Consider the following 13,193-nt stretch of genomic DNA (forward strand, 5'->3'; position numbering starts at 1 on the left):
TGTCTGTACTTCCTCTTACGGCTCTCAATCTGCTGTTGCTTCCCTTCAATCATAAGAGCCTTATCTACCAACTCCTGGTAGTTGTTGAAGGTTGCTACCATCAACTGCATGCTCATCTCATCATTCAGCCCTTCCATAAACTTATCTTGCTTCGCGGCATCTGTGGCCACATCATCAGGGGATAGCGATATAACTTGCTAAACTCATCCACGTACTGAGCCACAGTACGGTTCCCCTGGCATAAATTGCGGAACTCCCACTTCTTCATCTGCATAGCTCCAGTTGAGACATGGGCCGTGCGGAAAGCTTGCTGAAATTGGTCCCATGTCACCGTGGCTATGGGGTAGGTGACAGTGTAATTCTCCCACCATGATGTTGCTGGTCCATCGAACTGATGGCGACAAAACGCACCTTCTCAGCATCAGTGCATCTTGCAGTGGTTAACTCCCTTCCAATCCTACGGAGCCAATCATATGCAACTATAGGCTCGGTGCTACTGGAAAACACCGGCGGTTGTAACCTTAGAAAGCGGGCTAGGTTGTCCACTGGTGGCGGGTTGTTGTTGTTGTTGCCCTGGTTCTGAACTAGCAATTGCATCAAAGTATTCTGCTGCTGGATCAACTGGGTGAGCTCCGGCAGGAATGCAAATCCGGGGTCATGTCTCGGAGGCATCTGATGGGTTTAGATGGAAGAGATCAGAATAGAGAAGGGGGTCTAATGAGAAAGCACTACCCATATGCACATGAGACAAACACAATCATTTCACTCAATCAATCAAGCAAGGGCATACAAGCGGTCTCGAACTATCGCAAAAGTGCTCAACTACTACTAAATACATGGGGAATACTAATGATATATCGTGGTCATCTAGAAATTTTGATCGGTGGAAGACTCCATGATGTCTGCTCCAGCTTCGTCTTCAAAGTCATCCTCACTAGGATCGGAATCAGTGTCGTCGATGATGATGTAGTTGTCCGGGCAAGTGGAATCGTCGTCTTCTACTCCCGGTGCTGGTCCTCCCATGAATACTCCGATTTTCTTAACTAGGTCGTCATTCTTCTCCAGTAGTGTCTTGATTTCCTCCTCATATCCATCGTGTGTAAAATTGAGTTCCTCCTCCAGCTCGATGATCCTAGTCTTCGCCTTCTTCAAGTCCATCATGTCTGCGCACATCTGGTTCTCCTGACGTCGAATGTGCTGGTTTAACTCCTGGATGAAAACTGCAATGGATCTATCCTTCTTGGTGCTGATTACTTCCCATTACTCGTCTCGGTGCCGACATATCTGATAGATAGTATCTTTGAGTTCCCTGTTGTAGACTTCTCCAATGCGTCCCATGGTGATGTGAGCTGCCATACTCTTTCCTAAACTCCAGGTTGGTGCATCGAAGGAAAACTCTATGGGTTTAGTGACTGGCATGAAGGTCCTTCCTGGAACTTGTACTTGAATCATCCATTGCTCCTCCTCTGGTAAAGTGGCGTTGTATGTTCCGGTGAAGCTTGGTATTCCAATGTTCAAGTACCTAGTAACTCCCTTCAGGTGGCGTCCAAATGGTGTGTCTTCCTCCGGTTGTGCAAACTTGTTCCTTGCATCCGCCATCCTAAAGAGTAGAAAATGGAGAGGAGTCAGAAATGAGAAGAGAAGTGTGACCTATGGTTTAACTTAGTGGTCGTGTCCTACACTCAGCGTGTGCTCTGATACCATCTTGTAGCGACCTGACCTCAAACAGTCAAGTCTCTGTGCTTCAGTGTCATCCCTGGATCAGCAATGCTGACACACACAGTACTCGAAGGATTTATAACAGAGTAGCAATCACACACTTATTACATCGAATGTCTCAAAAGAGAACTTATTACAATAATATGGCTTAAGGCCATCTAATGCGATAATAGCGGAAGGCTTGGAAGATAAGTGAGTACATCAACTCCAACGACATAGCTGAGCTGCACGGCAACGACCTAACAAACCTTACTCCTCGTCTGAAAAGTCTGCAACATAATACGTTGCAGCCCAAGAACGGGTCAGCACATGGAATATGATGGCAATGTAACATAGTAGGACAAGAACAGAATAATGCTATCACTACATGTATATTTGGCTGGTGGAAAGCTCTATGGTTCTAATTTTTGCGAAAAGCCAATTTTTCCCTATAGCAAAGGAATGGATTTTAATTTAACTATCATGGTGGTTGAACAAATATTGATAAGGCAACCCCAAATCAATCCCAATTAAAGTAATTAACAATCCAACAATATTAATTAAGAGTGATGAGATACATGTGATAACCCAAGTACTAGATACTCAAGATTGTCCATAACCGGGGACACAGCTAACCATGATTAGATTGTACACTCTGCAGAGGTTTGCGCAATTTTCCCCACAAGACTTGATCGCCTCCGTTGGATTTCTCGCAGTACATGATGTTTGAGAAACGGATGACTGAGACACAGTCTTTCAGAAACATTAACTCTCTGCTCTGGGTAGACCATACCAAACCTACAAAACCCACTACCTGCTGATCCACCTCTTCAAGAGCTTCACGTAACTTACTCAACTATGCTAGAGCCCATAATAGCTTGTGGCTGCACATGGAAGTTTCTAGCATGAATCATCTCAGTTCCCTTTGAGCCTGGGTGGCGGTCCATAGGAAGATCACACGGATACCCCGGGATTTCCAAAAAAACAGACAACACTGGGTTCCCCAGGTGCCTCAATCCACCAAGATGTTAATTTAAGTTTCCACCTTAAGTTGAACCATTAATTAATAACCTCACATCTGTCATGGATTTCACTCGAACCCAAACCACTTCTACGAGCATAACATAGCAATATAAGCAACGCGTAGAAGTAACTCCCAACTGTTTGATGGTAACAGGGTAATAGGTTCTACCTCAACAACTATTTCCCCACCCACAAGTTAATGACGTCCTAATCATGCAATGTTTGAGGGTTGGAACTAATGCAATAAAAATTGGGTATGAAAAAGAGTATGATCAATGTGTTACTTGCCTTGCTGATGATCCGCGAAACCTAGAGACTCGTAGTAACACGCTTCGCACTCCGGGTGTTCTATCGCAAACAAACAATAACATACATAAGCAACAAGCAAAGATGCACAAGCAAAACTCGAATAAGAGGGGTTGACCAGAAAGTTCAACTTAAGAACTCCGGTACACAAAAAGAATCAAATCAAACGGAGCAACGAAACTCAAACGGCGAACGAAACAAGATCTATTTACTAATCTGGACTAAGGTCAAATTTTACAGTAGCAAAAACTTGTGCAAGTTGGTTAAACAGAAAGAGGGTCTCGAGACAAAGATCTAGGCGCTTGAATCGCCTAATTCCGACTAACGAGCGAAAAGATAAACAGAAACTAAGATCGGATCAGAAATCACGATCGAGAATAATCGCAGATAAATCCGATAAAAAGAAAACTGACGAACAGTCTAACGAACGAGCGTTCGTTAGCTGCGACTAACGGGCGAATATCATTCGTTAAAACAAACGTACGGACGAACATCCGCTAAATAGAAGAACTGAGAAAAACCGGCGAACCGATCTAAAAAATGAACTAGGGTTTCTAAAAAAACCGGTGGCTCGGGTCCAGCGCGGCACCTCCGGCGAGGCGGGGTTGGGCGGCGGGGCGGTGGCTCGCGGGGCAGCGGGGCTCGGCAGCGGCGGCGGCTGCGGGCGCGGGCGGCTGTGGGCAGCGGTGGTGGTGTGGTGGTGGGGGGCCGGGTGGCGCGTATATAAAGGGGGAGGGGGGCGACTTGGAGGAGGGGGCAAGGCGCGGCGGAGGCGGAGTCCGGCTCGGACTCTGGTCCGAGCTCGGCGGCGGCGGCGCTCGCGCGCGGGGAGGCAGCGGCGGCTTGGGCCGGCGGCCCGGCTGGGTTCGGTCCAGTCGGCTGGAGAGATTTTTTTAAGAAAAAACAATTTCGTCGATAGAAATAAAATCCTAGAAAATAAAATAAAAATCTAAAAATGCCAATACAAATTTTCACCGTCTAAATGAAATATTTAGAACGAGAAGAACATTTTCTTGGCCCTGAAATGCAATTTCGAAAACGTGCAATTTTTCTAATGCAAATAAAATCCAAATAGAATCGAATAAAATCCAAATAAATGATTTTAATATTTTTCCTCCAATATTTCAATTATTTTGGTCATATTATCTCCTCTCTTATATTTTAATAAGAAATATTTTTCGGGGAGAAAATTATTAAAATCAAAATCCTCGTTTCATTATTTGATAAAAATCAAATATGAAAACCTGGAAATCCCTAACTCTCTCCGAGGGTCCTTGAGTTGCTTAGGATTTCGAGGATTGCGAAAACGAAATGCAATAAAATATGATATGCATGCATGACCTATGTATAACATTCCAAATTGAAAATTTGGGATGTTACAATTATATCACAATTCGTATTTGAAGAAGTAAGATTTGGACTTAGGATTGGTGTGTTGTTTAGCTTCAAGAGTGGACTGCTGCTAGTGCGACACAAAGCAGCTACATAGATCATAGTGTAGATATAACGAGAAAACCATAAGCATCAGGAGTAAAATCAGCAAATTGGAACTTGCTGGAATATATGTGCTAGTATTGCTGGTACGGCTAGAAAGGCTTTGGATACCAGCTCTCTTCAACTGAAGGTGCAGTACTGTTAATACCAGTGTAACTCTCAAATGCGACACAGCTCCCCGCATTTCCTTGCTAATCTTATAGGATTCAAGTGGGCAGGCCACTACAATTCCTAGCCCTATGTTTACAAAATCCTATGAATCAAAGAGGCCCGAAGAGTTCAAAGTGTCCATCACAACCGACCGTATAGACCTCTACACTGCAAATGTCCCTGCTCATCTTCACTACAAGGAACATACTGTACTACTATCACACTCCCTCCGTTCAAAAATGTAAGTCTTTGTAGAGATTTCCACTATGGATCACATACATATGTATAAAGATACATTTTAGAGTGTAGATTCACTCATTTTTCTCCATATGTAGTCCATGGTGGAATCTATACAAAGACTGGTGTTTAGGAATGGAGAGAGTACTTATTAAAGAATAACGGAAGAGGAACATGCTAAAGAAGAGCAAGAAGATTTTGGATAATAAAATGTTCGTTGCGCAGTGCCCACACATGATGAACCAGAGCGCATTAAGAATGCAACTCCCTGATGTCTCTCTATATGTGGTGCACGTGCTTTTCGAAAGTAAAGTAGGAACATTAGCTAACCAACTAAACGTTATCTGTTTTAGTAATATCAGCATCATATCAGATTCGTATTTGAGCAACAAGTTTGGAATTATGAGTGGCACGTTGTTTAGGTTGATGGATTCAGGAGCAATGGTAAGTAGCTATGATGATGGTACTGAATATAAAGGCATGTCTGCATGCAAGTCGCATGACTTTTGTCATTTGGGTCAGTCGACCATTTCAGGTGGTTGGATGAAGATCCTACGTCTCCTAATCCTTCTTCTTCCTCATCTCTGATTCTTCCCATACAGAACACCGCACGGGCCGCCGGCCAACCACTGGCCCTGACCCCGCGCCCTCCCCTGAACCGCCCCAACCGCCTGTGTTCCTCCGCCGCCCAACCCCCACCCGCGTTGAGTTTTCTTCGTTTGGCGAGGCCCCACCATCGCCCCCACAACCACCATCCCCACCCGAGCCCCTTCCTTCCCACCGGTAAACTCTGGAGAGCTCTCAAAAATCGAATGACCCAATTTTGAAATTTAGTCTACTGTCATTTAACTAGTGTGGAATATAAAATAGGAAAACCATAAGCATTGCGAGTATAGTGTTGAGTATGCCATGGCGGATATGAAGGTGCAAACCGGACAAAGGAAACTTCGCAACCAATGTTGCTTTCAACTAACAAGTAAGTGATGGACAAGAAATCAGAGTAAAGCAGTGCCGATCTATTTTCTTGCTATGATAAATAAGTTGAGCAGATACGAAAGAGTACCGCCTCTGGTGCGGTGCCGTGTATGCATCTGTTGAGAATTTGACGGTGTTGTGATAGCGATGGCTGTCGGTGGCGTGGAAGTAGATCTAGGAGGGTACACGGTGGCGACAGAGTGCGGTGGACGAGACGGTCGTAGGAGCGGTGCCGACAAGGTGGACGACGGTGGGGATGAAGAGAGAGGACGGGATGCAAGGATCCCGGTCCAAAGCCGTGGATGAGAAAGGTCGATCTCTTGTAATGGACGGGGACGTAGGGGTATCAGCTCCAGCATGGTGGAGGAGGACGGCGGTGGATGGGGTGGCGAATGGAGGAGGCTGGGGTGCAGAGGGTGTTTTGGCGCCCATGGAGAATGAATGGGGAAATGGAGGGAGAGAGGAAGGGGGAACCAAGTCTTCAGGGCAGGCTTGTCTCAAATGCGAGGAAATTTACAAACTTAGCCCCCGTTTAAAATTTCCTACATCACAACAATATTAGTCAGTTGGGGATAGGACGGTAATCTCGCATACACCGAATATTTGCCGACGAGAGTTTGTTTTTGGCGCCCACCGTGTATGAATCTAGGAGGGAGTCGATTTCGGCCAAGGAGACACTGTGTTTTGGCGCCCACCATGTATGAATCTAGGTCAGAGTTAGTTATGTCACGTTTGAGTGAAATTACAAACCTACCCCTATCGAAATCTATAGAAATCGAGCTGATAGGCTTTGCGTGTCAGGGATAGGCAATAATTTCCATCTCACATATTTTGGTTTCGGGCGGTTACTACGATTTTCCCCGCTTCGTTCAAATTTTTGCAGAGCAAGAGTGCACGTTTACCGTGCCAACTCAATTCGAATCCATTTTGTAGTCTATTTTTGTTTGGGCAGGATCTATTTTCGATTGGAATAAAATTCTATATACATCATTTTTATATATTCCTTCAAAAGCATAACAAAGAATTCTGCTCCTTTATATGTATAATATGATTTACAAATACAATGATCTCAAAATCATAAAGTTGAATTCAAAAAATTTAAACCAAATTATGTTCTACTAAAATGTTTGGATCAGTAATATCTACATATTAAATAACATAGATGCGCGTGAATTCATATGAGTATGCATGTTTGATGGATCAATTTTGAGTATGTATTACATGTATCATCATCTCGAATTCAAATATTTGAATCCCTTTTATGTTGACTCCTTTCATGCCCATCTCTCTCGCATGCTCCTTCATGTAGCTATCACTCTCTTTTCTTCAGCTCACCGCACGCTCACTTCATGTTTCTCCTATCTTCGCAAACCTGGTCTCTCGACGTCTCCCTTGAGAAGCTTCACACTCTGCCTATCATTATACATTACACGGTTTTCATTATCTCTCACGTCTCCACCGTTCTCTGGTATCACTAGGTACCTAAGCTTTCTTTTTCACCGCCACACACATAGTCTCACTCGTCTTTCACTTTGTCTTTCTCTCTATGGGGTTCTCTCACACACCCTATATGTCTCTAGATATGATTCATACCACAAAAATTACTCTCTCCCACAGACACAATCTTTGTTGCCATCTCTGTCTTCATCCCAGTTATAAAACTGACATTATTAATTTGTTTACCGATCAAACCAACTCCCCCCTCTCTCTCTCTCACACACACAACTCCTGCTTCCACTCCCCTTCCCGACTACCGTCTCTCTCTCACACAAAACTCTCGCTTTCGCACCCTCGACTCGTATTTTTCTCACAAACATTGATCGAATAGCCTCCAGATAGGTTTATACACCCGCACAGTCGTGCTTCCACTATCGCATACATGTCTCCCTCGCGCTCCTTGTCTCTATGTAGATTTTTTGTCCATTCTTGAGACACACCCTCTCGATCATGCACACACACACTATCGCCTCATTTTGAGCTGATACCTCTCGCACACACACTCTTTGTGTCTTTGTCACACATGCACTCCATCCTCCTCCTCTCTCCCTCTCTCTCTCACACACACACACAACACACACATGGGCTTTTTGCAATAACTAGCAAGATGCCCATGCCTTGCACGGAACATCAAGATGCATTTGTATGAGTAGTTTATCTTGTGGGAGAAAAGGATGAATAAGGGAAGGCCTTATTTGCAAATGTGGAGAGGGGTGTGGGTATATTTTTGCAAAATTGACATAGTTTCCTTACTATCCGTTAGATATAAATCGGACGGCCTATATTGCAGGATGGCAGGCACACCATCATCACCAACTCTGTTTTTTTATCTCTACTGTTATAAAAAGCATAGTCTGTGATGATGGTGTGCATGCCATCCTACAATATAGGCCGTCCGATCTATATCTAACTGATAGAAGGGAAACTATGGCAATTTACCCGCACTCCTCTCCACATTTGCAGATAAGGCCTTCCCTCGTTCATCCTTTTCTCCCACAAGATCTTGATGTTCCGTGCAACGCACGGGCATCTTGCTAGTAAGATTAGAAATTAGAGATATACCACTTCTCGAATCTTGAAACCAACAATATTCCTCCCTTATCTCATCAAAACCGCCAAAGCAATATATTTTGAGTGAAACATAACATATTTTTAGTGATACTAGGACAAATGCCCGTGCGTTGCAACGGCGAAAAATATTGTAAATCCTGCTCCGTGTGAAATATGAAGTGTGGACGTAAAGAAGTCACGCTAACATCTGATAGAAGAGTAGTGTTGCATATAATAGTCTAGTAATCAGCTTTCTATTTTATATTTTGAAGAACACAAATATTCCTTTTCTTTTAAATAACTAAAAAAATCATATTTGATTAGAATTGAAACATGTTTTGAAAATGAAAAAAATGAGCACAAGTTTTTTGTGAAAGAGAATTTTTTAAAATTTGTGATCAATTTTAAATGATTTTTTGTAAAAGTTGGAACATTTTTTGGGAATTTCGAGCAATGTTTTGAAAAGCGTGAAAAACATGAATTTCAAGCAATATTGAAAAGCATGAATTTTTTAAAGCGAGAAGAATTTGAAACACTCTTTATCTTAATAAAACACACGCTCGGTGTCTGCAACTAAAAAAGGATTGTTGGCTCCATACCATGTAGTATAAAGTTGAGAAAGTCATAGGGATGTCCTTTGATGGCGCCTCCTTCAGCTTAGTACTATCATCATGTGGAAGAAGAATGGTGTAATTGTTTTCAGCGGGATATACAACTGTGGAATTGTTGTATACTATTCGAGAGTTTAATAACCAATCCAAAAGTTTTTCTTAGAAATTTTAAAAGATTTGCAAACGATTTTTTGGATGAAAGAGTAGTGGTGCATTGAAGTGGGATTTTTTATGTACAATTTTTTATGTTAATTTCGAAAGCAAACATGTTTTTACTATATTAATTATATTTTTAGAAAATTTTGGTTATTTGATTTGCAACATTATATTCCGTTTTTTTGCACTGTGAACTTAGCCATCAGCACCATAAACAAGTAAGCTTTTCTCTGTCCCCCATTACAGGTAAATTTCGGGTGGATTGTAAAAGGAAAGCTAAATTTCAAGATGCACCATCGTCACATTCTTTCTACTCATTTTATTTCCAATATTTCACTCATTTTAATTATTGTATCTGATGATGTATTCATAAAATGTGGTAAGCTAGAACATTAAGCTACAACAGTAACAATAAAACAACAGCAAGTAAATCGGTGCTCATTTTTCTAAAAAAGTAAATCGGTGCTCATTTTTCTAAAAAAAGTAAATCGGTGCTTATTTAGAAAGAAAAGAATTGCAATCGATGCTAGCACGCATGGCAAGCTGGAGCAGCTTCTTTTTTTAGGGTTGCTCGAGCAGCTTCTGGTCGGTGCAGCCAATAAAGAAATCAATCCACACAAAAAAAATCCCCACCAAGACCATTACTGCGTGGACATCGCCATTCCTCCAGCAGCATTGTTGCTCTTCTTTCTCTTTCTCTTTATCCATCCACATCCAGACATCCAGTGCGCCGACGAACCCACCCATCAGCGGTGCTCTCCTTCCTCTCATCTCTATCCGTGCTCCAGCCACCCACCACCCACGCGCCCTTCTTGCTTCAGTCGACGGCGCCTCGTTCCCATCTCCCTTTCCTCCTCCACAACTAACCAAGCACCGCCCTCTCCTTGACCATGGCACCCGGATCTCCCTAACCAAGCCCTTGATCCTCCCTTCCCACCCGTGATGATCTGATTTCCCAGGCCATCTTGTCCGCGACTGACGGTTCACGTTCGTCGGCCGGTTGCAGCGCGGCTCCTATTGGCCGAGCCTGCGCGCACGGGGGCTGACTGGGCCTATGGCTGAGGCGCGGCAGCGGTGTCTTGCTCACCGTCGAGCTCGACAGCTACTTGATGGGGCCGCGTGGATCTGCCCCGAGGCTCCGGATCTGCGTGGTCATGTCCAGCACACCCTCCGATGGCGCCTTACTGCGGCGCTTCAGGCCCAGATCTCGCCGGTTGGTGCGTGGATATGCGTGCACTCAGCTTGAGGTAGCACAAGGATGATGGGGCGGCTTGGATGGTGGCCCGTGCAGTGTGCAGCTGCCCTGTGAGCCCCGAGTTTTCTCTTTCCCGAGAGTGTCCATCTATTATGACGGACAAATCTTTGTTCAATTTTTCTGAATCATCACCTTGTCTCTCAGCAGAACGCAGGCGTCCCGCGACCTCGTGGCTCTTAGCGACGCCAAGCCACGGCTGGCAATCTGCCATCATCTGGACGCATGCCATGGCGGTTGCGCCCTCAAGCTCCAGCACAAGTCCCGCCTTCCCGCGCCGCGTTGCAGCCCGCGTTCCTCTGCTCCGACCGCACACCTCGCGCCGCAGCGCGAGTTCCTCTGCTCCGACCACACCCGACACCCGCGTCGGCGACCCCTTCGGCCCTCGCCATGCCGACAACCACCAAGAACCCCGCCACCTCCTCGCATTCTCTTGCTGCTCGTCGCCAGGAGCGCCGCCACCCTCCTAGGAGCCCTGTCGCCGTTCCCCTGGGACCCTTGCTCGATTACTTGGCTTCGAGGAGCCCCGTCGCCGTTCCCCTAGGACCCTCGCTCGATTACTTGGCTTCTGTAGCATGGACCCCGGCGACAAGCGGCGGTGAGTGGCCGGCGGTGGAGTCTGGGAATGGATAAGAGACCTTATAAAATAAGGAATATAAGGACTATGGGCTGAATTTCAACTACTACAGGGGCTATTTTGCAAAAACAAAATGTTTTCTTAGGAACACACTTTATATAGGACTGCGGGTTGCATTCGAATAAACTGAGGGACTTTTATGCAAAATCGCACACGACGACGTACGGGCAGAAACCCAATTCTCTTTATTATTGGGTAAAGATACATATTTCAAAACTAGACTCTTTTTTTCTATCAAATCGGTGAATATGTATTAATCTACTTTGATCGTGTGGCAATGCATTGGCACATTGCTAGTAGTTATTACTACTGTATAATTTTTTGGACACCAGACAAACGGTGGAGTACATATATGAAGAGAAGAGGTGCACGTACACAGTCGGTCTCTTGCTGTCTCGCACACATGAGTTACGTAAAGGCGCTGTTAACAAATAAACCGTAAAACCCTAGGTGCACGATTGCTGCATGCGCGGGTACTGGGTACGTGGTGGAGCGCACCTTTGTAGGAATAATCAGCTCGCATGATAATTTGATCCATAGGAGTTGATGGTCGGGACCACAAGTGAACGACCTGGAGGCGGTGGCTCGCCAGTTGCCACAGATCGAGTAGCCATGTTTTAAATATCATTTTTAGCGGGGTAAGAGTTCCGATTTTCAATGGCGCATTATAAGTACTTAAGTAGTTTTTAGAACGATTGGATGGAGTAAAAATGGAATTCATAATTACTACCTCCTTGGCGTATGGTTGTATGGTTTTATGTTGCAAGATGTTGAACCTGGTAGTTCTAGGGCAAATACTATGGTTTAGATGTTGCTTTTCAGTAATGAAAATCGGAAGGGGGAAACCCTTCTTCGATGAAAAAACTACTACCACCGTCCTTTTTTACTAGTCCCCATCGTATTTTGGGTCAAAGTTTGTCCATGAATTTTACTTGTTAAATGTGAATGAAAAATAGGATTTTGTTATACCCAAACAAAAAAGGACTGGAGGGAGTGATTGCTCTGACATGGACGCGACCTCTCATAGCGCAGGCATTGAACTGGCGCACTGGCCAAGAGAGCCCCACTCACTGCAGGCCCGGCTGAACACACCTCATCGCCGCATGCAACCGGCTTTAGACTGCCCTGCCTGCCTCCATTGAATCCGCCTGTGTGCCAGCAACACATCCTTCCGCGAGCCGACTGGCATTTTAAAATACAAAAAATGACGAAAATATAATTAATTACGCATGGTCTTGACTTGTTGTGCTTGCACTGGTAGTAGGAGCAAGATGTTCTTCTTTATTTATAACTCTCCTCACATTTTTTTGGCTTTGAAGTGAATCATGGTTGCGGACATTATCTATGAATGTGCAGATATCTGTGAACATGAGTTTGATGTGGAAGTTGAACTTGGGATGTTGGGCTTGCGCGTGAACTATACCATGTCCAATGCTTTGTCCGTTATTATTTGGAAAGTAATTATTGTTATTACATGACTCTAAAAAATTATTTTGTGCCACATCAGTAGATGCACGGACATCACAACAGGCAGGTTGACTGGATAAACATTTAAACCTAGCTATTATGAAGAAAAATTTGTATTGACAACAGTTTTAGATAGAAGGAGACGCCTAGCCTGCTCTGCCTCTGCTAGCTTCTTTCTAGCTTCTTCCACCTCTTCTTTGGCTTGGGTGAAGAGAGCATCTGATTGCTCTTTTTGCTTCTTCAGAAACTCAACTACATTTTCAAGGGCTGATGCACACTTTCTTTCAGCCTTTACTAGAGCCATAAAGACACAAATAGTTGCCGACTCCACCTGGCTGTGTGTAATCCAGCATCATCTGGGAATTTGCACCTTGTGTCTAATCCAGCATCATTAGGGAACTGGCACCTTGTGTGTAATCCAGCCTCATTTTGGAAACATGATCTCGAGGTTGACCATACTTCCCTCCTCGCAGGAACTGCATCCTGACATGAAGTTACTTCTTTTTTAGATCAATACTCAGAGCAACACATATCCATTTAGTAGAAGCCATATAAACAGGACTCGGATAACTGAATTCAAAAAGAAAAATATAAAAAATAGACTACAAGGTGAGAACACCCACTTCCTATATCAAGCTAA

At 44.2% G+C, this 13,193-nt stretch overlaps 1 long non-coding RNA gene across 1 annotated transcript; it reads left to right on the forward strand.

Annotated features, from left to right (window-relative positions):
* Window positions 1-9,571: 9,571 nt before the first annotated feature.
* Window positions 9,572-12,427, forward strand: LOC125508241. Its single transcript, XR_007283284.1, has 2 exons — window positions 9,572-10,502; window positions 10,597-12,427. It is a non-coding gene; the product is annotated as an uncharacterized LOC125508241 (long non-coding RNA).
* The last annotated feature ends 766 nt before the right edge of the window (window positions 12,428-13,193 follow it).

Source organism: Triticum urartu, chromosome 5 (assembly GCF_003073215.2).
Source record: "Triticum urartu cultivar G1812 chromosome 5, Tu2.1, whole genome shotgun sequence".
Classification (NCBI taxonomy): Eukaryota; Viridiplantae; Streptophyta; class Magnoliopsida; order Poales; family Poaceae; genus Triticum; species Triticum urartu.